Source organism: Delphinus delphis, chromosome 10 (genome assembly GCF_949987515.2).
Source record: "Delphinus delphis chromosome 10, mDelDel1.2, whole genome shotgun sequence".
Taxonomy (NCBI): domain Eukaryota; kingdom Metazoa; phylum Chordata; class Mammalia; order Artiodactyla; family Delphinidae; genus Delphinus; species Delphinus delphis.
Window position 1 is genome coordinate 2,765,579 of NC_082692.2, and position 22,428 is coordinate 2,788,006.

General features: G+C 49.2%; 1 long non-coding RNA gene across 1 annotated transcript in view; it reads left to right on the forward strand.

Moving 5' to 3' along the window:
• LOC132431832 (uncharacterized) overlaps nucleotides 1-16,294 on the forward strand; it is a 36,742-nt gene extending 20,448 nt beyond the window's left edge. The window contains exon 5 of the long non-coding RNA XR_009520810.1: nucleotides 15,875-16,294. This is a non-coding gene — a long non-coding RNA (uncharacterized lncRNA). The remainder of the gene's footprint in view (nucleotides 1-15,874) is intronic.
• Nucleotides 16,295-22,428: the final 6,134 nt, after the last annotated feature.

Consider the following 22,428-nt stretch of genomic DNA (forward strand, 5'->3'; position numbering starts at 1 on the left):
ACTAGAGAAAGGGACCCCCCTGAAACAGTGAGGATACTGAGAGAGCGGTACAAACTGTAGCTGCCGCCTGGACTGAGCCTCCCCTAAGGGGTCTGTTCCCAAGGAGTGCTGACTGCGAGGCGTGTGGAAAATGCCGAGCGTTTGTATGAGAAATGGGATCCCAGACCCAGAAGGGGCTTCAGTGTCTTCTGGTCCAATATCCATCCAGCTCCAAGCGACAGTCATCTCTACAGCATCCCTAACGGGGGTTACCCCGCCACCTCCAGGCACGGGGAACAGAACACTGTGTCACTGTTCTCTTAGGCTTCTTGGGACACAGGTCAGGAAGTTGGGGACAAATACTTGGCTGGCACAAAAGCAGTCTGAGAAGAGAGAAGTGAATGCTCTGAGCTGGAATCCAGGCCTAGGGGTGCCCGGGACAGCGGAGCCATGAAAACGCACATTCAGAAACAAACCGCTCTGAAGCTGGCGCATCGCTGCCTTTGGGGACGCCAAGGAAACGCCACACAAGCGGACCAGGGCACATTTGGGATCTCACGAATTCCCCTCTCCTCCCGCCACTGAGACTCCTAGCCTAGTGTTTAATTGAGAATGATGTATTCAAATCAGTTCCACGCTGTGTTGTGCTTATTTTTATTATTATTATTACATATTCGTGTTTTTATTCCTATCGTAAATATTTCTAGAAGTGGGTTAGAAGTTATGTACACTTCAATTTTAATAAATTATACAAGTGGTGTACTTACTTTTTTTTTTTTTTTTTTTTTGCTGTACGGGGGCCTCTCACTGCTGTGGCCTCTCCCGTTGCGGAGCACAGGCTCCGGACGCACAGGCTCAGCGGCCATGGCTCATGGGCCCAGCCGCTCTGCAGCATGTGGGATCCTCCCGGACCGGGGCACGAACCCGTGTCCCCTGCATCGGCAGGCGGACTCTCAACCGCTGCGCCACCAGGGAAGCCCTGTACTTATTTTTGATATCAGTAGATGCCATGGTGGTTTGACATATTTGATGCCAAGAGCAAACGCAGCACAGTCACCTAGACCAAAGAAAGGTCAGTGATTTGCTTCCAAAGCCAGGGGTGGGGCAGAAGTCACAGTAGTCCCTCTGCTGCCACGTACTGGCGACAGCACTGCAAAGTGCTACAGGGTCTTTTGGGAACAAGAAGTTCTAAAGCACATTTATCTTTCCAAAAGGAAGCTTGTAATTCCTTCCTAATGCTCTGTCTTGACTAAAATTAAAGATCATTTTTAAACTCCCAAAATTCTTGTGCATGTTTAAAAAAAATCTGCACTGTAAGGGATTCATCATCACTTTCAAGAACCTAAAAGTTTTGATCAGCATTTCAGAGAGTAGACAGAAAATGACTTAACGAAACAGTCTCTAAACAAGCTGCTGCATTTATCGAAAAAACACGTCTCTGGCTCTTCAGCACGTAAATTCCTTTATACCCCTGGGTATAGTCACCTGAAGGCGAGGGGCTGTCAAATTCGGTCCCCAGTTGGTGGTCTATAGCCTTTCCTTCTATAGCTTTCTCTTTAAGTGGTGTCTGAAAGGATTTTAAAAATAGTTGTGATTCTGATGTCTGGGTGCTGTTTCCAGTTATGAGGAAAAAGAAAAGAAAAGGGACATGACCTTCTGGCTCCCTAGGGGAGGTGGCTGTGCCTTATTAATCCCTGTCTATTGTTCCAGCACCAGCTGGGTTGCAGTTGGTGCTCAGGAAGTGCTGATGAATGTGGAAGGGGAAAGAGGCCGACACATGCATGGGTCCCTCTTAGGTGGGCCAGGCTGGGTTGGAACTTTTTAGTATGGTCTCTCCCTGCCATGCTCTCGGGCGAAATGCAACATGGTTGGAAGCCCCTGCCTCTCAGAGGTGGGCGGAGGTGGGCACTGAGGGGAGAGAAGGGGCACAGAGAGCCTGGGGGGTGGTGCGGCTACGGCTGCCCGGCTCCTTCCCCCTCTCCCTTCTGCTCCAGAAAGGGACACTGCTGGAGACGAGACAAGAATGTCAGGGTTCTCTGGACAATCAGAACCGACAGGACGTGCACATATAGAGAGAGAGAGAGTTTAAGGAATTGGTCCACCTGACCATAGAGACTTGGTAAGCCCAATATCTGCAGGGTGGCCAGAAGCTGGAGGGCCTCGAGAAGTGTGTCAGTCTGATCCAGAGCTGTCTGCGGGCAGAACTCCTTCTTGTTCTGGGGAGGTTAGTCTAGGTTATACAGGCCTTCGAGTGATCAGACGAGGCCCACCCTCATTATGGAGGGCAATCTGCATTACTCAAAGCCTACTGCTTTAAATGTTAATCTCATCCAAAACACTCCTACACAGAAGCGTCCAGAATAATGTCTGACCACCTGTCTGGGCGCTGTGGCCCAGCCACCTGGACACATAGGATTAACCATCCCAGCTGGCACCAGGAATCACTCAGAAGATGCGTTCAGTGGTCGCTGGTTGGACACGGTGGGCCTCCCAGTAGAGAGCCCGCTGGCTGTCGACCCGGAGCACGAAGCCCTCTGGGTCAGGGTGGCTAGGAAGGCTCTGCCTTCACCTGTGCCTTTACTCTCCACAACACCGTACGGCGTAAGAGACATTGTCACAGTACATTTCCCAGGGCGAGTTTCTGCCATCGTTTCTTGAAAGCAGGACTGCAGGGATGCGTGTGTCCATGAATATGAAGACACGAGAAGTTATCCTCTGGGTCCGGGACTGGAGAAGAGCAAGGGGAAGGAGGCGGGGACCCGCAGGAGTTTCCAGACTTCCTGCCAGGATGTGCTTCCAGGCTGCTGTGGGTCAGGGCACACGGCAGTCTTGAGATGACTGGGCTTCCTGGAGCAGCCTGGCTTCCTGTTAGGTTATGTTTTCACCAGTTTGCTGTGTAAGCAGCTAGTTTGCAAACTCTCTTCAGTTACTGGGTGTTTAGCAATGTGACATATACACATGTGTGAATATAAATACACTTATTAAAACAAACTAAAATGAATTATGGAGGAAGAATTTTGGGGGGATAATTTCATGTCTTTACAGTGTGAACATTGAAGACCTTCAGAGTGTTGAAAATATGCAGTTTTGGGGTCCCTGGAAAAATGACTTCAGGAGTCCATTTACAATTGTCTCTGCGCTCTGTAATGGCCTATATGGGAAAAGAATCTGAAAAAGGGTGGTTATATGCGTACGTATAGCTGATTCACTTTGTTATAAAGCAGGAACTAACACACCATTGTAAAGCAATTATACTCCAATAAAGATGTAAAGGGCTTCCCTGGTGGTGCAGTGGTTGAGAGTCCGCCTGCCGATGCAGGGGACGCGGGTTCGTGCCCCAGTCCGGGAGGATCCCACGTGCCGCGGAGCGGCTGGGCCCGTGAGCCATGGCAGCTGAGCCTGCGCGCCCGGAGCCTGTGCTCCGCAGCGGGAGGGGCCATAACAGTGAGAGGTCCGCGTACAGCAAAATAAATAAATAAATAAATAAATAAATAAACAGAGAAAGTAATCTGGAAAGCACAGTTTCACACAAATCAAGGAAATAGATGCTTACTTTTTCACCATTTTTAAATTTGATAACAGCTTTAATAACTTCCCACAATAATATAATTTTATACACATTTACGCATTAATTTGGGTTACATGTCTTTTTTGAGCTTAAGATATCATGACGTGTGTGTGTATGTGTTTTGTTGGAGGATGAATCTTCAAATCTCTCTCACATTATTTTTATTATTATTTTTGTTTAATAGTAGGGGACTTTATTTTTTTAGTTTTAAACATTTATTTATTTGGCTGCGTCAGGTCTTAGTAGCAGCCTGCGGGATCTTTCGTTGTGGGTGCGCGGGCTCAGTAGTTGTGGCTCGTGGGCTCTAGAGCGCAGGCTCAGTAGTTGTGGCTCACGGCCTTAGTTGCCCCGTGGCATGTGGGATCTTCCCCGGCCCGGGATCGAACCCATGTCCCCTGCATTGGCAGGCGGATTCTTAACCACTGACCCCCAGGGAAGTCCCTCTCTCACATTATTTATTTACTTGTTAAAATTTTTGTTGGGGTATAGTTGATTTACAGTGTTGTGCCAGTTTCACCATTTTTAATGAAAATCTTAAAAAAAGATATAAATCCTCTGTTTTAAACAACATAAACTGAACAAACTTCAGCCTTTCCTTCATGACTTGGTGCCTCCCCTCGGCGGCTCTGAGCTGGCATGCGATGCTGCCTTAGCACCTCCTGAAGTGTCTGTAGCCTCTCTCCTGTCGCCACTGGATTAGCCCTTGTTTGTCAGTGTTTTTGTTGATACGTTATTCAACACATTTTTTTATGGAAAGCATATCACGTGCCAGGCCCTGGGTTAGGTATTAGAAGTGCAAAGATGTGGCCACAGTTGTATTTGCAGGAGATCGCAGTCTGGGGAGGGGTCAGGCAATTGACCAGAAACACAGACGAGAGATAAAGGTGTATGCTGGTGCTGGGAGCACACGGGCAGGCACTTAATCCAGACAGGGAGGTGGTCAGAGCACGTTTCCTTGAGGTGAGCCTCGAGGGACGATGGGAGTTATCCAGGGGAAGAGCTTTGTGGACTAGGGCTGGGAATCTGTGTTGGGGACGCCAACCCCTTCCCTTCCTCTGGGAACTCTGGTTCTCCAGGGCGCTGCCACGTTCCTGGGGTGCTCTCACCTGTACCCCACACAGGCACGTGGTACTGTGGGTGGGCTAAGGGGAGCCCCTATCCCCTTGACCACAGGTCAAGGTGGGCACGCCGAGAGCCCTCCCTCATCTGGAATATTTGAATTGTCCCTGGGACATAGAGGCTCCTTCTGAAGGGGGTACTCAGGAGTCATCCCACATGGGGAAAGCTCCGTAGCCGAGAGGGAGCATGGGGGCTACTGTAGGGAGACACAGACAGGGGTGGAGGGTCCTGGCACATCCAGACGTTGACTTGTCATCCCCGTTTTTCTTACGGCTTGCTGGTCGACCCTTCCTTGGATCGCATGAGGCATTCTAGTACCTTCCAATAAATTCTTAATTATCTAATAAGTAATTTATAATAAGTTCCTAAGAAATAGCTTAAGCTAGTCTACGTTGGGTTTCTGTCATCCACAATCGAAAGAGTTCTGACAAACGCAGTGTCCTCACCCCTGGGACCGTCACTCGTGAGTCCGTGGGAGCGGGCAGACAAGGGCTGTAGCTGAGGAAACCAGCCTGCCTTACGGAGGAATGGTTTCACGGGCATGGTGGGGTTGTCATGCCAACGGTGCAGACGGGTTTATGAATCAGATTCACTGGAGCCATGTTGGAGGCCGTAGGGGCATGCGGGCTACATTACTTAAAGACCATCAAGGGGGGCTGCCACGCGCTCAGTTCTGAGACCTGGCCACCCAGTACGAACCCCGTCTCCTGCCCTTGCCTCGTCTTGAGCCCTGTGCCCTCGATCTCAGACCACCCTTGGCGTCAGAGGATCGCAGCCCTCATCCAGATTAGAGCTGTCTGCGCCTAACTCCGTCCTGGACCCCAAGCTGCTTCTCTGTGGCAGAGCCTTGGATGACGTGCCTGGTCATTCACTAGTATGACCGCACTCTGAGTTATCTTTTCAGCTTTGACTTCTTATGTCCACATTGAAAACTTAAAGGGACCCACGAGCCACGAGGGGGCGCTACCTGTGTGGGAGCTGCTCAGGGGCCCTCCAGACACTCAGTGGCTGAAAGACGTGAAATCACTTACATAACCCTTCCCGGACCTTCGGAACAGCTGCGGCCCAGCAGGCCACGGGGGATGATGATGGAGCCTCTGAAGAGTGAAAAGCAAAGATAGTTTTTAGCAAAAGTAGCTGAAAGGAGAAACATCTGGGCTTCATGAGGAGAGGGTAGGAAGATAACTGGGGGGTCTGGGTAGCTACTGGGGCCCAAACCCTAGTGAGCTGTCATCTAAGTCCTTGACTGCCCCAAAGCTGGTGTGGTCTGGGGGAAATGAGTCTTATCTCCATCCTTGTTCTGAGATTTTCCAGGCATCCCTGGGTGAGCATCTGCACCCACAGGTGGGGCCCAGCCCTGGGTCCCAGGTGCTGACGAAGAAGTTCAGCAAAAGCCTTGACTCCAGTCCTCATGGTGGGACCAAAGTTCAGTCTAGTTTCAATGCCAATGTCAACTCTGTCCTTGCACTTTGCTCTCCCCCCACAAGCCTCTTAGTGGCACAAAATAGGTTAGGAAAACAGCAGGTCTTTTGAAGTGCAGAGCTGAACAGGCTTTCAAGGGTCAAATTTGCCACGCGGATTCTCTTATCCCTTCCTAAGCTCTACATGTCCAAAAACATGAAGGAGGTTTCTCCCCTCCTGGAGACGTTTTCTGGAAAGGACTTTAATGGGCAAAGTGAGGAATAACAGACCTTGACCCCTGCAGCCTTCCCTCTGCCCCCTTCACGGCGCTGCACGCTTACCTGACGCTGGGCCATTGCCACCTTCTTCCTCCTCCTGCCAAAAGAAATTTGGAGGAGAGATTAGACAAGATATTTTGGTGAAGCAGCTTTTAAATATAGAGTCAGCTCTCCCTTCTCTGAGGTGTAAGGAGCTGGGGGGCTGATCTTGGGTGGCCTCGGCCTGCAGCGGGTTGAAGCAGGATGTCGGTTCCCTGGCCAGAGATTGAAGCCGGGCTGTGGCAGTGAGAGCGCTGGATCCTAGCCACTAGGCCACCAGGGACAGTGGCCAGCGACAAGGCCCTGGCCCGTCGGCTTTGTGGAAATGCATTTCCACAAAGAGACAGAAAGTAGTGAAACAAGTAAAGTGTTTATTAGGAGGGAAAAGAGTGCTTGTGAATAGACACACACAGGCGGGCTCAGAGAGAGTCACGCCCTCACGGCAGTTTGAATCACATGTGGGGCATTTCTTCCGCGTTTCCCCTGGCCATTCATCTTGCTTTGCCTGGTTCTGAGTCCGTATTTGGTTTATCTCGGGGTCCTCACCTGTGTGCGTGCGCATCTCTTAGCCAAGATGGATTCCAGCGAAGAAGCCTATGGCTAGGTTGACGTCACCTGCTATGGGGTGGCGCCCCCTCCCTTTTGACCCTCAGGAGCCTTTCTGTGCATGTGTAGTCGGGAAGGTCTCCCTGAGTTCGGGAATGAGGAATGTGTGGTCTCTTATCTGGGCAGGGCTCCTCTCCTCCCTCCTGTTATCTTCATCTTGGAGTCCACAGGGGACAGACCCCAGCTGCTCAGCCTGGGGCCCATCTATCTCCTGCCTCAGGGCCAGGGAAAGCTGTGAGGTCCTGTTTGGGGTAGCAGCCTCCAGGGCGCTGAGTGGGGATGTGGCTGGGAGGCAGTAGCCGGAGAGGTCAGGAGGGAAGTGAAACAGCCCAGGCGATTCTCAGGCGGAATCTACCCTCGAATTAACAAAACACGGTGCTGGGTTAAATTGGAAGAAGTCGGGAGAAATGCTGAATGCTGAATGCCTCACCTTGAAAGAAGTCGGTAAGGCAGGTTCTAAGGTCTCAGCAGAAGCCTGGGGGGACCGGGTACAGGGGGTACAAGGAGTGGGAGCTGGTGCTCAGCCAGGGACTGACACCTGGATCTGACTCAGGTGAACCGGCCTCGGTGCAGCTCGGATGGCAGGAGGTCCCCAGCTCTATCCCTGTCAAGCCTGGAAGTGATGGCTCCTAGTTCCGAGGGAAAGGCGCAGTGTTCCAGCAGACCGTGAGAAAATCTGTGGATTACATTCCAGTGCAAGTAAAGGCATCTTTCAGAATGATTATTTAAATTATACACAGGCTGTTCTCCTGCCTGTGTATTTATTGAGACTCTGTAATGTCGTAGAAGCTAGAGGGTGGCAGCCACGTAGGGGTGAGACCTCCAGTGAAGGCGGCCACGACAGGCTGGAGGCGGCTAGGCAGCTCCCTGGTTTCGGCTGATAAGCCTTCCATCCGGCTCCACACCAGCTTCACCTCCCCCCTGTGTGTCTGCCAAGAACAGTGGGCTGAGAGGGTTACTGCAGGGTCTCCTCAGGCTAGAACGTAGGCGGGGAGCCTGGAAAATGGGCTGTGTACCCACTCACCCCCGATGACTCCCTGGCCGACTGCTGGGCCCCTGACCATAATTCGTGAGTCTCAAGCCACAACTCTGCAAACTGGCTTTGGATGAATCAGCCCTCTAGTGACTTTGGTCATTTCGTGAATTACTTTCTGGAGAACTGATCTTTGGGGGAATGCGGGGGACCCCTCCAGGGCCTGTCTCGGGTCTAGTGGACGCGTTGAGATGGGAAAGTTTACCCAGACAGAGCTCGGCCTCTGGGTTGAGCTGGAGCTTAAAGGTGATGGGGTGCGAGTGGGCAGAATTTTCCCTAGGGCTCTGTGCCCCGCAGTCGCCCGAGGCTGGGAGCTGCGCTGCTGCAGAGCAGAGGGTGGGCATGCAGGTGCAGGCGAGGTGAAGAGCCTCCAAGAATGGACTCGAAGTGAGGGTGCTGGGTGAGGGAGGAAGGGAAGGAGCTGCTGGGGGAGGGCGGGGGAGGGCGGGGTCCCACGGAGCACCGTGTGTCTCTGCTGCTGGGCTGGGCGTGTGGGCGAGCCTCCCTCCCTCACAACCCTGCCTTTGGTTCTCTGCTTGCGGAGGCCGTGATTTTCTGAGCCCGCCTACGCCTCCCCGGAGGGAAAATGCTCCTTGGTCAGAGGGCCTGGCGGCTCTCCCTGGGCTCTCAGGCTGCTGTCTGGATCACAGCCAGCCCGGCCCTTCCCACTGCAGTTTCTTCTTCTTGCCCTGGGTTGTTTGTCATTTTCTCTGCAAAGGTGTGCTTTCTGCTCCCCAGATGCCTGCCTCGCCCCACTCGCCCCTCCTCTTATGAAATGAAGTTGAGGGACTTCCAGTTAAGAATTCTTATGTTTGTGCAGCAGATGAGCTGGGCACAGGCCAGGGACTAACCGCCACACCTCCCCCACCGCACCCCCAGGGAGGAAGGTGGGGTTCCCCGTTCCTCTTCTTTCTTTTCTGTACAATGATGGGAGTGGAGCTAAATATCTTTACATTCTCTTTATTGTTTTAAAACATCTTTATTGAAGTATAATTGATTGTTAACCATATGGCCTTGAGTGAGGTCTGGGGAGACCACATGCAGATCAAGAGAAAGAAATCAGGTAGAGTTTTACTGTTTTGTTATACTCACAGCTCTCTGGAGACAGTGCACACAGGCAGGGCCACATGGAGAAGCGCCAGGTCCATCAGGAGGCCAGGGAGGGGTGAGCTGTGGGAAGAGCCTCTATTGTGGTTTCAGTGGGAAGGAACAGGCAAGGCGGGGTGAGCGGGCATAGAATTGGCCAGTTTGAGTAATTTCAGAGGACTCTAGGGCACAGCAGTTGTCCTGGTTGTCTGGTCCCTGGTCCTGGGGTGATTAAAGCAGGTGGATGGTGGCCTGGTGTGTGAGAGTCTGATGAGGGAGGTGGTAGGGGTGTGGACTTAATTAGCTGCTAATTAAGAAGGGGAGCTGACCAGTTTCTAGCCAGGGCCTCAAAACTGGGTCAAGACGGCGTTAAAAAACTATATTATTGGGCTTCCCTGGTGGCGCAGTGGTTGAGAGTCCGCCTGCCGATGCAGGGGACAGGGGTTCGTGCCCCGGTCCGGGAGGATCCCACATGCCGCGGAGCGGCTGGGCCCGTGAGCCATGGCCGCTGAGCCTGCGCGTCCGGAGCCTGTGCTCCGCAACGGGGAAACTATATTACTTTGACATAAAATAAAGTATACAGTTTGATGATTTTTGATATATGTAAACACCTTGACACCGTCACCACAATCAAGATAGTGAACATATTCATCACCCCAAAGGTTTCCTTGTGCCCTGGGGATCCCACCTCCCCAGGCAGCCAATGCTCTGCTCTCTGTCGCGGTAGAGGCGTCTGCATTTGCTGAATTCTACATAAATGGAGTCACACAGTGTGAATTCTTTGTCTGATTTCTTTCCCTCAGCATTATGACTTTGAGATTCGGCCACGTGTTTGCATGTGTCAGTAGTGTATCCCCTTTTATTGGTGAGTAGTATTCATTGTGCAAATGTACCATTTACCCTTGGGTTAACGCACATTTGGGTTATTTTCAGTTTTGGCTGTTACTACAAATAAAGCTGCTGTGATATTCATGCATATTTGTGCATATATACTTTTGTTTCTCTTGGGTAAATACCTAGGGGTTGAATGGTTGGCTTGCATGACCCATTCAAGAAAAAACTGTTTTCCAAAGTGGCTGTACCACCGTAGAGCCTCACCGACACTGCAGGATAAGGGCTCCAGCTGCACCGCATGGGGTGCCAGCACCTGGTGTGGTCAGTCTTCTAAATGTTACTCATTCTAACGGGAGCGTAGGAGTATCTTATGATAATGCTGCTCTGCATTTGCCTAAGGGCTTTCGATGCTGAGCACCTGGTCACTTGCTTATTGGCTGTCAGTAGATCATCTTTGGTGAAGTGTGTGTTCAGATCTCTGGGGTACAATTTTTCTTATTCGTTTAAATGAATTCTTATTGTTGAGTTGTAAGAATTCTTTATATAATCCACATACAGGTTCTTTGTTGCATATATGTTTTTTATATATTCTCATAATCTACGTCTTACTTTTAAAATTTCCCATTCCTTCCCTTTTGAAGGGCAAACATTTTCGTTTTGCTGAAGTCAAATTTATTGTTTCTTTTGTACTTTGTTTTTGTTTCGTATTTCAGAAATCTTTGCCAAAACTAAGGTCAGTAAGATTTTCTTTTCTGTTCTTCTAGAAATTTTATAGTTTTAACTCTTACATTTAGGTATATGCTCCATTTCCTTTAAGTTTTATTATTTTTATTTTTTTTAATTTTTTTGCGGTGCGCAGGCCTCTCACTGCTGTGGCCTCTCCCGTTGCGGAGCACAGGCTCCGGACCATGCGGCCATGGTCAGCGGCCATGGCTCACGGGCCCAGCCGCTCCGCGGCATGTGGGATCCTCCCAGACCGGGGCATGAACCTGTGTCCCCTGCATCGGCAGGCGGACTCTCAACCACTGTGCCACCAGGGAAGCCCCTTCCTTTAATTTTTGTAGTGGTGTCAGGTAAGGGTCCAGGTTGATTCTTTTGCATTTGGACATCTAATTGTTCTAGATTATTCTTCCCCCCTTGAATTGCCTTGGTACTGTTATCAGAAATCAATTGACTGTATCTACATGGGTCTATTTCTGGGCTCTTCTCTTCTAGTCATCGATTCCTCTTTTACACTAAAAATACAGCATCATATATTGTAGATTTATAATAAGTTTTTTCTTTTAATTTATTTATTTATTTTTGGCTGCATTAGGTCTTCATTGCTGCGCGTGGGCTTTCTCTAGTTGTGGCGAGCAGGGGCTACTCTTCATTGCAGTGCACGGGCTTCTCCTTTCAGTGGCTTCCGTTGTTGCGGAACACGGGCTTTAGGTGCGTGGGCTCAGTAGTTGTGGCTCACAGGCTCTAGAGCGCAGGTTCAGTAGTTGTGGAGCAGGGGCTTAGTTGCTCCACAGCATGTGGGATCTTCCTGGACCAGGGCTCAAACCCACGTCCTCTGCATTGGCAGGCGGATTCTTAACTACTGTGCCACCAGGGAAGTCCCGTAATAAGTTTTGAAATCAGGTAGAGCTGGTCTTCTGACTTGGTTCTTCCCTTTCAGAGTTGTTTTGGCTATTGCTACAGCCTATTCTTTTGGCCTGTGCCAACGCGACCCTGTTGTAACTCCTGCGGAGCTGTCCTGTGCCTGGATGTTTGTCAGGACTGGTTCCTTCCCCATGTGCTCCTCACCACTCAGAGACAGAGGCTGAGCCCCCACACCTGCAGCCCCCAGCTCATGCATTGCCTGGATTCTCCTGTCCCCGGGAGGGCCTGGGGGCCCTGAGGACAGAGCTGAGCATGTGCACAGAGGAGGACGGGAGAGGTCTGCCCTTTCTGCACAGGGCGTGTCTGACTGAAGGGTGTGCTGAGTGATAGAGGAGCCAGCGTCCAAATGGAAAGATGTGGTCAGATTCTGCCCAGAGGTCTCGAGATCTGAACACTTGAGGCATAAAGACACGTTTGTTTGGGGACCGGTGGTGAATAGCAGGGGGAGCGGGGGGAGAGGTTCCCATGGCTTTTCTTTGAAATTCTTTCACAGCAGCATGGCAGGATTTGTGTAAAGAGGGAGTTTATTGGCAGATTCTGAAGGAGAGAGAGAGACAAGCTTGTTATTTTCAGGCTGCCGGTGATCTTCCGTGTGTATGGTGTTTCTTCTTCACGGATTATAAGATGCTTTACAAAGGTTAAATTGCCAGACAGTCATCAGTCCTTCGAGCATCCCCGTGAAATGAAGAATACAGTCGAATGGTTTGAGATGAATGCAAATTACCTTCCGCCTGTGCCCACCCCCCACCCCCCAAATGGAACAGTGAGTGATGGAGTTCCTCCATCACGCTGTGCTGGTGGGATGCTGATGGGAGCCCTGAGCTCCCGCCCAAGGAGCTCCAACCACTCACATCATGCCAGATGCCCATTATCTAGGAGGGTCTTGCCAATAGCCAGACGGAATCCCTCTGACAAACTTATGCATCTTCTGGGAAAGAAGTCCCGCAACCTCTCTAGGTAATCCTGTTCAGATAGAAATATGTGATCTTTTTTCTATAAAATCTCCTTTTATTTTATGGACACGTATGCACATTTATGCAAATTTACACATTTACACATTGTTCCTCTGGAGACAGAAGGAAGAATCATTGACCACAGCAGGTGTGAGGACTGGCTCGGAGAAGCCCTGAGCTGCTAGGGGAACAAAAATGGGGTCATGGAGGGAGAGGAGGGAGGTGCAAGGCAGGAACGGGCAGTCTGAGCACTCCTGTTGTCAGGAGGGCCCGTGTTCCGAATCTGACTGCAGCGCCGAGGCCCAGAGGGAACCGCAGGAGCTGCACGGCTTGACGGCTCACTTTACCGAAGGGTGCCGCCCGCTGAGAAAGACACCAGTTAACGCTGTTCTCTCCTGAAACTGAGATACACCCCTTTGATCTCTTCATCTCTTTTTTGAGAATTCTTTTATCTCCCCTCCGATACACATCCTCAGAATCAAAAAGATAAAGTGATGAAAACTTGAGGTCTCCGGGTGGACCTGTGCACTTCTTTCCTACGGTCCTTTCCTACGGAGCAGTTGCCCACAAGGAAGAGGCTTCAGACTAAGACAGACTTGGGTCTAAATCCGCCTCTGCTCCCTGGTACTTGTGAGACCCTGACCAAGCTCTGTAACTCCCCAGCATCAGTTTACTTATCTATAAAATGGGGACAATTGTAATTATAATAATTATACATAAATGTGTAGTTCTATACATGAAATTATAAAATATAAAACATAACTGAAATTATATTACAAATATAATTTATAGATATATAATTATATATATGTATAAAAATAGAAATAAAATAACTGCCTAGAGCAGTTCTATTAACTACGATCATTTGGTTATTTATCAATGAAATAACATAGTGCATCACAAGGTTGGCTTACCTGGAGCTTTGCAAATTAACCTGATGGAAACCGGTCACTTTGGGAGAAGAGCGACATGGTCAGGTTTAGGACACATGTATCAGGGGCTCTCTCAGTGATGCAGATGCTCTCGAGAGTAAGGACTACCTGCTCGTGGGGAAACCCCCGGGTGAGACCCCAGGCTGACAGCTCAGACACGCCACAGCTGCCGCTTCTGACTTAGTGACACGTTAACATCTTAAATTGTGGATTATTTCAAACATCCCCCAAAATACAGAAATGTAACAGGTACTTATAGGCCCACCACTGATGGTAAATGTATGTTAAGATTTGGCCGTGTTTGCTTAGATCTTTCTAAGAAGCCTTAAGACATTCCCCAACAGCTGTCTTCCTCCTCGGAACCCTCCCTCTCCACCCAGTTCCAGGCGCCACCAGCATTCCTTCACACATGGCTCTTGTATCCATAAATAACCACACCATTTTGGGTTTGCTGAGAAACTGTAAATAGATGGTGTAAATGGTACATTCTAAGTATTCTTTGCAAATGACCTCTTTCCCCCACTGGACAGTGTGCCCTTGAGATTTCACCTTGTTCATATGCATAGATCTACCTCATTTTAACTGCCGACCAGCACTTCACATACAACCAAACGTGTTTTATTTATCTGTCCCTCCCCCTCGGGAACATGGAGACTTTTCCTCCCTCCCCACTCTCTCTCTTTCCTCTCTCCCCGTTTCTTTTTCTATTACCACCAGCCGTGGGCATCCTTCCGGCTGTCTCCCGGGTCATGTGTGCGTTTTGAGGGCGCCTCCTTAGAGGCGGGGCTGCTCCTGACTCTTCCTCTGTATCTCATGGCTGCAAAATTGCTTTCCCTCGCCTGCCAGCGGCGACGTACTGAGCTCCCACTTCTCCACATCCTTGCTGATCACTTGGTGTTATCAGACATAGGTATCCACCCATCTGACGGGATGACGTATTGTCTTATTGTTTGAATTTGCATCTCCCTGAGATTGAACATCTTTTGCATATGATTATTGGACCTTGGTTTCCTTCTCTGTGAATCCTGTTTATATCTTTTGCTCATTTATCAACTGGGCTTTTTTCTTGTTGATTACAAGGATAACATATATTCTACATATTAATCCTTAATCATATTTGTTGGCTGCCAATAATTTCTTTAAATCTGTCGGCTGGTTTTTCATACTGTTTGTGGTTCCTTTATGATACAGGTGTTTTCCTTTTAAGAAAACCAACTTAATATATAAGTATATCTATATGTGTTTCCTTGATAATTTATGATTTTCACATCTTAAGAAATCCTTCCATATCCGGATGTCATAAAAATATTTGCCCATGATTTTTTACGTATTTTTTTCCTTTTTCCTTTTTTTACGTCTACGTTTTTAATCCATCTGGACTCTGTTTTTGTGAACAGTGTGAGCTAGGGAACTAATTTTAACTTTTGCCATACGGCTAGTCACTTTCCCAGCGTCACTTACGGAATAGTCCGTTTCCCCCACTCATGCGGAGGGCTGCCTCCTTCATGTACAAATATAACATATAAATGCTGTGCCTTTAGTGCTTTTCTGATGACTTCCAACTTCCTGTTTTATCTCTGTGCCTGAGGACTTTACAGAACCACGAGCCTGGAAGTGCTGGGCGTGAACCTCCCGTGGGAGCGGTTCCCAGCCCCAGTCTGGGAGGCCTGGCTTGTGACTGTCCCAGTTCCTCCTCATCCCCAGGTGGGATAATTCTGGGACAGAGTTTACATCCCTTCCCAGAGTTTCCGCACGGGAAGCGGCACCCCAGCCCACTATTCACCCTTTGCAGACTGTGCCTCTCTGCCCACCTCATTCCCTGCACCTCCCACTTCAGCCGTCTCAGAGCTTCTGGACGAGCTAAACTCACGTGTGTGGATGTGCTTCCAGCTCTCTAATCGACCCCACTCCTTTATTTGTCTGTCGTGGCCCCGATCAGCTTCTTGAAGCCGGTGAACTCAACCCCATGTCACACAGCAGGTTGACATGAGAACCAGCCTCCAAATCCTCACGTCATCTTCACGTTGTCCTCTGCCACGAAACTCTTCTCTGTTGGCCTTCGCATCTGGCTTTCATGTTGATTCTCCTGGTCTTTGCCCTCGTGATTCACCTCACCTGGCCCCTTACCCTGTTCCTCAGCGGCGTCATTTCTCTGCAGTTGAAACGGAGCAGGACCCTAGGGTCCTTGCCTCCCATGTCCTCCGCCTGCCTTTTGTCTGTAGAAAAACTTTAGCCAAAGAATAAGTTTAATCAGAGAAGTGAGAAAATGCAGAAGCAAAGGAAAACAGTCCAACAAGACTAAATAATAATAGTGTCGTCATTAAGCATAGTCAGGGACCTTTAGTTCCTTCTCAAGGGCTGTGGATAATATCCTGTCTTGTAAATACTGAAACCTCCACCAGGTGGAAGAAGTTAACTGCACGATAACCAGACTGTAGCCATGACACAAGCTGCCACAATTCCGAGAATTTGCCTCGAGGAAATGGGAACCAACCGACCCTGGAACTGAAGACTAACTGTACTTAAAACAGTCAAGATGAGGCTGGTCAGAGCACCGATGACCAATTTCAAGATGACCGTCAGAGCTGACTCTGCTGTTTCTGCGTGTAGCCCCTTCCCTCTGTCTATAAAAGCTCTTGCCCGCTGGCTGTCAGTTGGGGGGAGTCGGCCTTTGGACAGGAGTCCCCCCCTTCCCCTGGTTGCCGGCATCTGAAATAAAGCAAACTTTCCTTTCCACCAGCCTTGCCTCTTCATTGGCTTTTGAACGGCGAGCAGCTGGACCCCACTTTCGGTAACACAGTGGCTTAAGATAATTTGGATTTTCCTTCAGGCTATGGCTCGGGTAGATAACACACAGTCTATCACGAAAAAATAGAACCAAACTGGAGCAGCAGAAGAGTGCAGATAACTGGTGGTTGTCAACATGGTGCCCCTTGGGGTCCTTCTTGGGTCTTCACTGTGTATCTCAAAGAACAAGCTGCAGCTTTTTCTCTGAGATACTAGAAGCCTACGTTGATTTCACAATGTACTGTTCTTGTTAGGCTTGGAGAGGTTGCCTGTACCCTTCACCTTTCCCCGCTGTACCTCACTGAGGAGTGATATGGGACCCGCAGGGGAAGCCTCAGTCTATCTCTAGTTCCTTTGGAGGAACTAGAAATTGACCTCAGAACACACTGTACCTCCTTTATTACCGTGTGTCATGACTGGAACATAATTCTTATTATGCAGTGTGAGTATAGTCATTCTCAATTAATGCTTTTGTAGTCTTCTTAAAGTCTGGAGGTTTTTTTAAAACAATACCGCTATAGTTGTTATATGTAAACATCTGGACCCTAACCGCAGCCATCACGGTTAACGATCTACAGTCCAGAACCAGCAAAACCAGGTAGAGAGCCCTCGCGTAGAATTCTTAACCTTCCTATTTCTGTTGGGGAGAACTGCAGGTGTCTACAATATAGGTGACACATCCGAGACCAGGAAGTGACCATACAATTGTAGGAAGTGTACCAATGTCAGGGAAAGGGCGTGGTGCAGCCAGGGTAGAAGAATGAAAGGTCAGGAAGAGCCGCCTCATTCATTCCTCGGTCAAGTTTGAGAGCGCTGGGATGTGTTATCCTTTAGGAGCTCCAGCTCTGCCCAGTTTCCTTGTTCAGTTCTTCTTCCTGGGCTCTGGCCCATGATCCTTCTCAGCCCTGAGCAGAGCTGAGTTAAACTACACAGAGAACCAGAAGTATAAGCTGTGATTCCAAATCGTGTGGTAAATCTAACAGGACTATTCTGAAGCTTTTCTGATAACTGGTTTTGTCGGTGGCTATGTTGTTTTTTTATCTATAATAAACATTATTCTTGTGACACAAACACAGGAATTTTACTTACCTTACATATGTTTCCAAAGCTAGCTTCAGACACTTTTTTCTTTTCTTTTGTTTTTTTTAAATTAATTAATTTATTTTTGGCTGCATTGGGTCTTCGTTGCTGCGCGCGGGCTTTCTCTAGTTGCGGCGAGCGGGGGCTACTCTTCATTGCGGCGCACGGGCTTCTCATTGCGGTGGCTTCTCTTGTTGCAGAGCACGGGCTCTAGGCACTTGTGGCTCGCGGGCTCTAGAGCGCAGGCTCAGTAGTTGTGGCTCACGGTCTTAGTTGCTCTGCGGCATGTGGGATCTTCCCGGACCCATGTCCCCTGCGTTGGCAGGTGGATTCTTAACCACTGCACCACCAGGGAAGTCCCTTTCCTTTTTTTTTGCAAACTTTGGTGGAGTTACCAATCCATTTAGTCTGTCTTCCCAGAGTGGTTTTCAGATAAACGACTTCTTCTGCTTGGAGGCTCTTAGTACAGTGTTTTAAGTGTTATTTACATCAAAATCACAAACTGGTTGGCGGCCCCCTCTTGGGCCGATCACCCCTGGGCCGGGGGTGAGGTCGGTGGGGGGCGGCAGCCACAGGCCCAGACAGGATGGGACGCAGTTGTCCAAGCTCCTTTCCCTATTCCTGGTGCTTTAAATTGCCTTTTACCCCGAGGAAAGGCTCCTGGTTCCCAGCACACGATGTGATTGTTTCGGAAAGCCCCGTGGACTCCAAAGAGCTGTAATTAAGGAGCCAGGGATTCCCGTTGAGATAATTAAAAGGCGATGGCAGAGGCCTGCGAGTTAAACACTGTTTAGACCACGCGTATCTGCGCGCTTTCCTCTTTAAGTGTATGTTCCTTGCTGCGAGTACTTCATTTCTAGATGACCAAACTGATGCTAGTTCCAGTGAGCAGAAGCAGTGGTGTGGATCCTCCTGAGATCTCCACGCACCGTCGATCAACCCTACGGTGCAGCGACACCTGCTCCAGGGCCCGACTCGGTGCGTCCCACCCACCCCTGGGGCTCCACGAGTCGCCAGGAGCAGTCACTGTTAAACCCAGAGTGCCTTCTTCTTTGGCTCTCTGTCCCCCGAGGACAAAGGACGAAACTTCTCTGCGCTCCACACCACTCTGTTCCCGCCTCTGTTAATAGCACTCACCACCCTGCGTTGTAATTGCCTCGGTGTCTCCCATTTTCCCGGGGCCACGTGGACACAGGGCAGTGGCACCGCTCGCAGCGGAGTGACCACCTGGCTAAATCCTTTCTCATCCTTCCGTGAACCTGGGTTCTGAGGATGCTTCGCCTCTGCAGTCCTCAGATGTCCTCGCTGTGTCGTCATTGACTCTCTGCTCTCCCTCCTCTCACCAGCTGACTGTGAGAGCTCTGCCCACCTAACCAGTGCCTGGCGTCTCGCAGGCCCTCAGTAAACACGACTTGCTAAATGAAAGCGGTCTGATATTATCTTTTTCTCTCTCTTTTTTACTGCAGTTATCACAACTGGGGTAATTGGGTCAGGGGCAGACTTTCACCTTGAATTAATAAGTCCTACTCTCCCAGGTGATCAGCACTTTTGGCAAGAGTAGTTCTCACGAAATATTCTTTCATTTATGCAGCCTCTCCCTGGGCTGAATTCCTACAGGTGTTTTCTCAAGGACTGGATTGGAGGATGTTTGAGTAGCGCCACCCAAGGTCACTTCCAGGACCATCCCTTCATGCCAGACCCAAGGTTCTAGACTCAGAGCCCTCATGAATATGTTACACAGGCAGGTAATGACAATGAAAGAAATATCTTCAAGGAGTCCTCCCCCGACCCACGTGTTGCTCAGCGCTTATCTCTGGCAAATTTGACTTTCCTTCCCCCATAAACACACAGATGTAGGAGATAGAGGAGGGATACCCAACCACTCTTTGGACTTATCGGATCCCACAGATGGATGAACCAGATTTACATGGCATGCTGAGAACCTAAAAGTTTATGAGAACCTAAGATCTCTATGCAGATGTGTTTTAGCATCACCATGGAAACGTCCCCTCAACAGTCAGATAATGAGATGGTAATGAAAAAGATGGGATATCATAAACTAAAACAGAATAGAAGTGCAGGCAGTTGAAGGGGGAAGCAAGAGGAGGGGGTCAAAGAGAGGCAGAGTCAATTACATTAAAATCTAGAATTAGGGCTTGGAATTTGAGCGTTACAGATTTAGAACCTATCTGAGGCCTATCCCAGTTGACTACTGTGAAGATTAATAAAGGAAAAGCTCACTAAAATGGTGTCCGGAGGCCAGAAGGGGAAGCTCTCATGTACGTACCATTCCATGTCGATATAGATCCCACTGGGAAGAGAGGTACCTTGCATCTCTGGAGGGTAGTGACACTGCTTTACTACCCAGCAGGAGGAAGAAAGATTTTCTCTTTGCCTGGCAACAGTTCAGCCAATGAGAGACTGTCACAACTCAGCCAATGGAAAGCCACTATACTTCAAACTCTCAGTTTCCTCCAATGAACTCTTTGGTTACAATGGCTCCTCCTAACTCCCTCTTCTCCTCTATAAAAGAGTTTCCTCTCCTTTGCTTTACCAGATTTGCATGGGGTTCGCCCCAGTGGTATGCCCCAAATTGCACTTCCTTGCTGCTCCTGTATAAACCTGTTTTGCTGATAAAAATAACTGGCTGTTTTTATTGTTTTAGGTTAACACTACCATGATGCCTAACAAATAGAGTTTTGATTTATGAACTTTATCCTCCCGACTTGCTACAGTGCTCAGGCCTCAAATGGTCCATGGTGGCTTAAGCAGTGAGGTCTAACTGATTGATTTCTACCGGTGCGATATATTTCTCAGCTTGCTGTGCTGGAATACTGTCGGGGGAACACTAACAACTTCGGGAGAGCAGCGCAAGCCCTCTGGTCAGACTAGAACCTATGAATCTTGACATCACTTAAATGCAAGTGCTTTTTCTTCCTAGGATACTTCCCCCAAATTAAAGGCATCTCTCGTAGTTTCTTATTTGGGAGTAAATACTAACTAGTGCTCAAAGTTCCCATCATGTTTTCCACCAGGGGGTAGATATCCCACTCCAAGAGCTGAGTGGTCCCACCACCAGCAGCATCTTTAGTTCTAAAACAATGTCCACACCCAGACTTTAGCCCCTGGAAAGGGGGTCCCCAATATTATTTATCTTTGATTCCTCGGCATCTTGCACACTGCACACGTATAGTTAGGTAGAAGCTCATACGCATTTAGTAAATGGTTTTAGAGGAGACCATCTCTTTGTAATCAGAGTGGTTTATTGAAGAGTTTGCCACTGTGATCAAAGCAACTAAGAGGGCTCAGAGATGGACGTTTCTACTGGGGTCTGGGATGACGTCTGAGAATCCTGAAATGCAGCTGTGCACATACTAATGCCCCACCTCCTCTGACAGTTTATTTCCAAATGCTCCTGATCGCCTGTTGAAGAAGGATTAGTTACTAGGTTCGGGAGTAGTTTTAAGGGTGTGTGCATATTTAAAGGCACAGAGGAAAGCATCTAAAAATCAAGACAGCTATTACAATAGCTCCACCGTCACTATTCCTGTTAGCAGTAAAGTTGAGGCACATCTTTGGCACTGCGTCTTAAACCATGGGTCCTTCTGAACGGTACGTGTGATCTAGGTGGACTGGGGGCTCTGTCTGCGTGGCCTCTGTCCCTGCTGTCATAGCTTCCTTCTCAATGTACCAACCTTCCTGGATTTTCTGAGTCTCCCTGAGTCTTTGAAGACTGTGCACTACTCTTTTTCTCATGAAGTTGATGAGGAATAACCTTCTATAGAATCACTGTGACACCTTGTGGGCATGGCTAGGATTGCATGCCGGCTTTTGATTGTTCTAAATACTACTAGTCCCATGCGTCTTGCCTTGGGGCGGGCCAGGGCGCACTCTTCTCCACCGGAAAGCCTCACCGCCCCCTTCTCTGCATCATTCCCAGAAGAGCAAGGATTCTGAACCAGGAGCGTGCGCAGTTGGCATGCGTGACTCCGGGTGACAAGGCGACCCTGTTAGTTTGCTCCTGTCTTGAGTTGAGTTTTCAAAACCGTCTCCCCACCGCAGACACAGGATTGGACAGGCACGGGGTGTGTTAGCTTCCCACAGCAGCAAGGGCCACTCTCTCCCAACTCCGCGGCCCTTGGGGACTTCTTCACACTGAGGCAATGGGCCTTTATGGATCACCTTTGGCAAATACACTTCTCTCCCCCAGAGACAGATTTCCATGGAAACCAAACCCAGAGGGAGTGTTCTAGAGAGCAGGGAGTGGCAAAAACCACAAGAGAGGTGAGGGTAGAAAGCAGTTGTCTCAGGATTACATTGGAAATGTGAACAAGATGCAGAGGCAGCAGAAAAGCATGTGAACATTTAAAATGTTTTAAAATGTTTCTATTAATGGGAGTGAAAAACCATAGAAAAAGGAAGGCCGTACACAGAGCCCGTACTGTGTGCAAGGCGTGATGCAAAGTGCTGAGGGGGTCAGATGTCAAATGTGACCCCGCCCTCAATGACTTTGCATCCTCCACGCACACATAATCACAGCAAACAAGAGCACAGTAAAGTACCAAAGGAGCCGGGCCAGCATCACTGGGCAATAGGCACGCATGACTCTCACTTCAGGCCAAACCAATTACTTCTGGAGCCCAATCTGTTTTCACTTGGCTGCTCTATTATGTTACAATAAGCAGTGACGGGGGGTTCCCTGGAGGTCCAGTGGTTAAGACTCTGCGCTTCCACTGCAGGGGGCGCGGGTTCCATCCCTGGTCGGGCAACTAAGATCCCGCGTGCCACGCAGCCAAAAGATAAGTAAAATAAAATATAAAATAAGCAGCGAGAAGAACAAAGCCATTCTGGGGTGAACTGAAAGGAACTCAGTCGACTGCTCTGGTTCTCAACCCCTTCGAAGGAGAAGTTTTGAAGCATGGATGGGAGGTAGTAAGGCCTGGTTTACACTGCTGGTGATGGCGCAAGAGATGGAGTTAGATGACTTGGGAGAGAGCACAGTGGTTTATAACACTGGCAGCACGTGGGGATCACCTGGCGAGTTTTAAAAAACACTGATGCCTGGCCCACCCCAGAGATTCTGATTAAC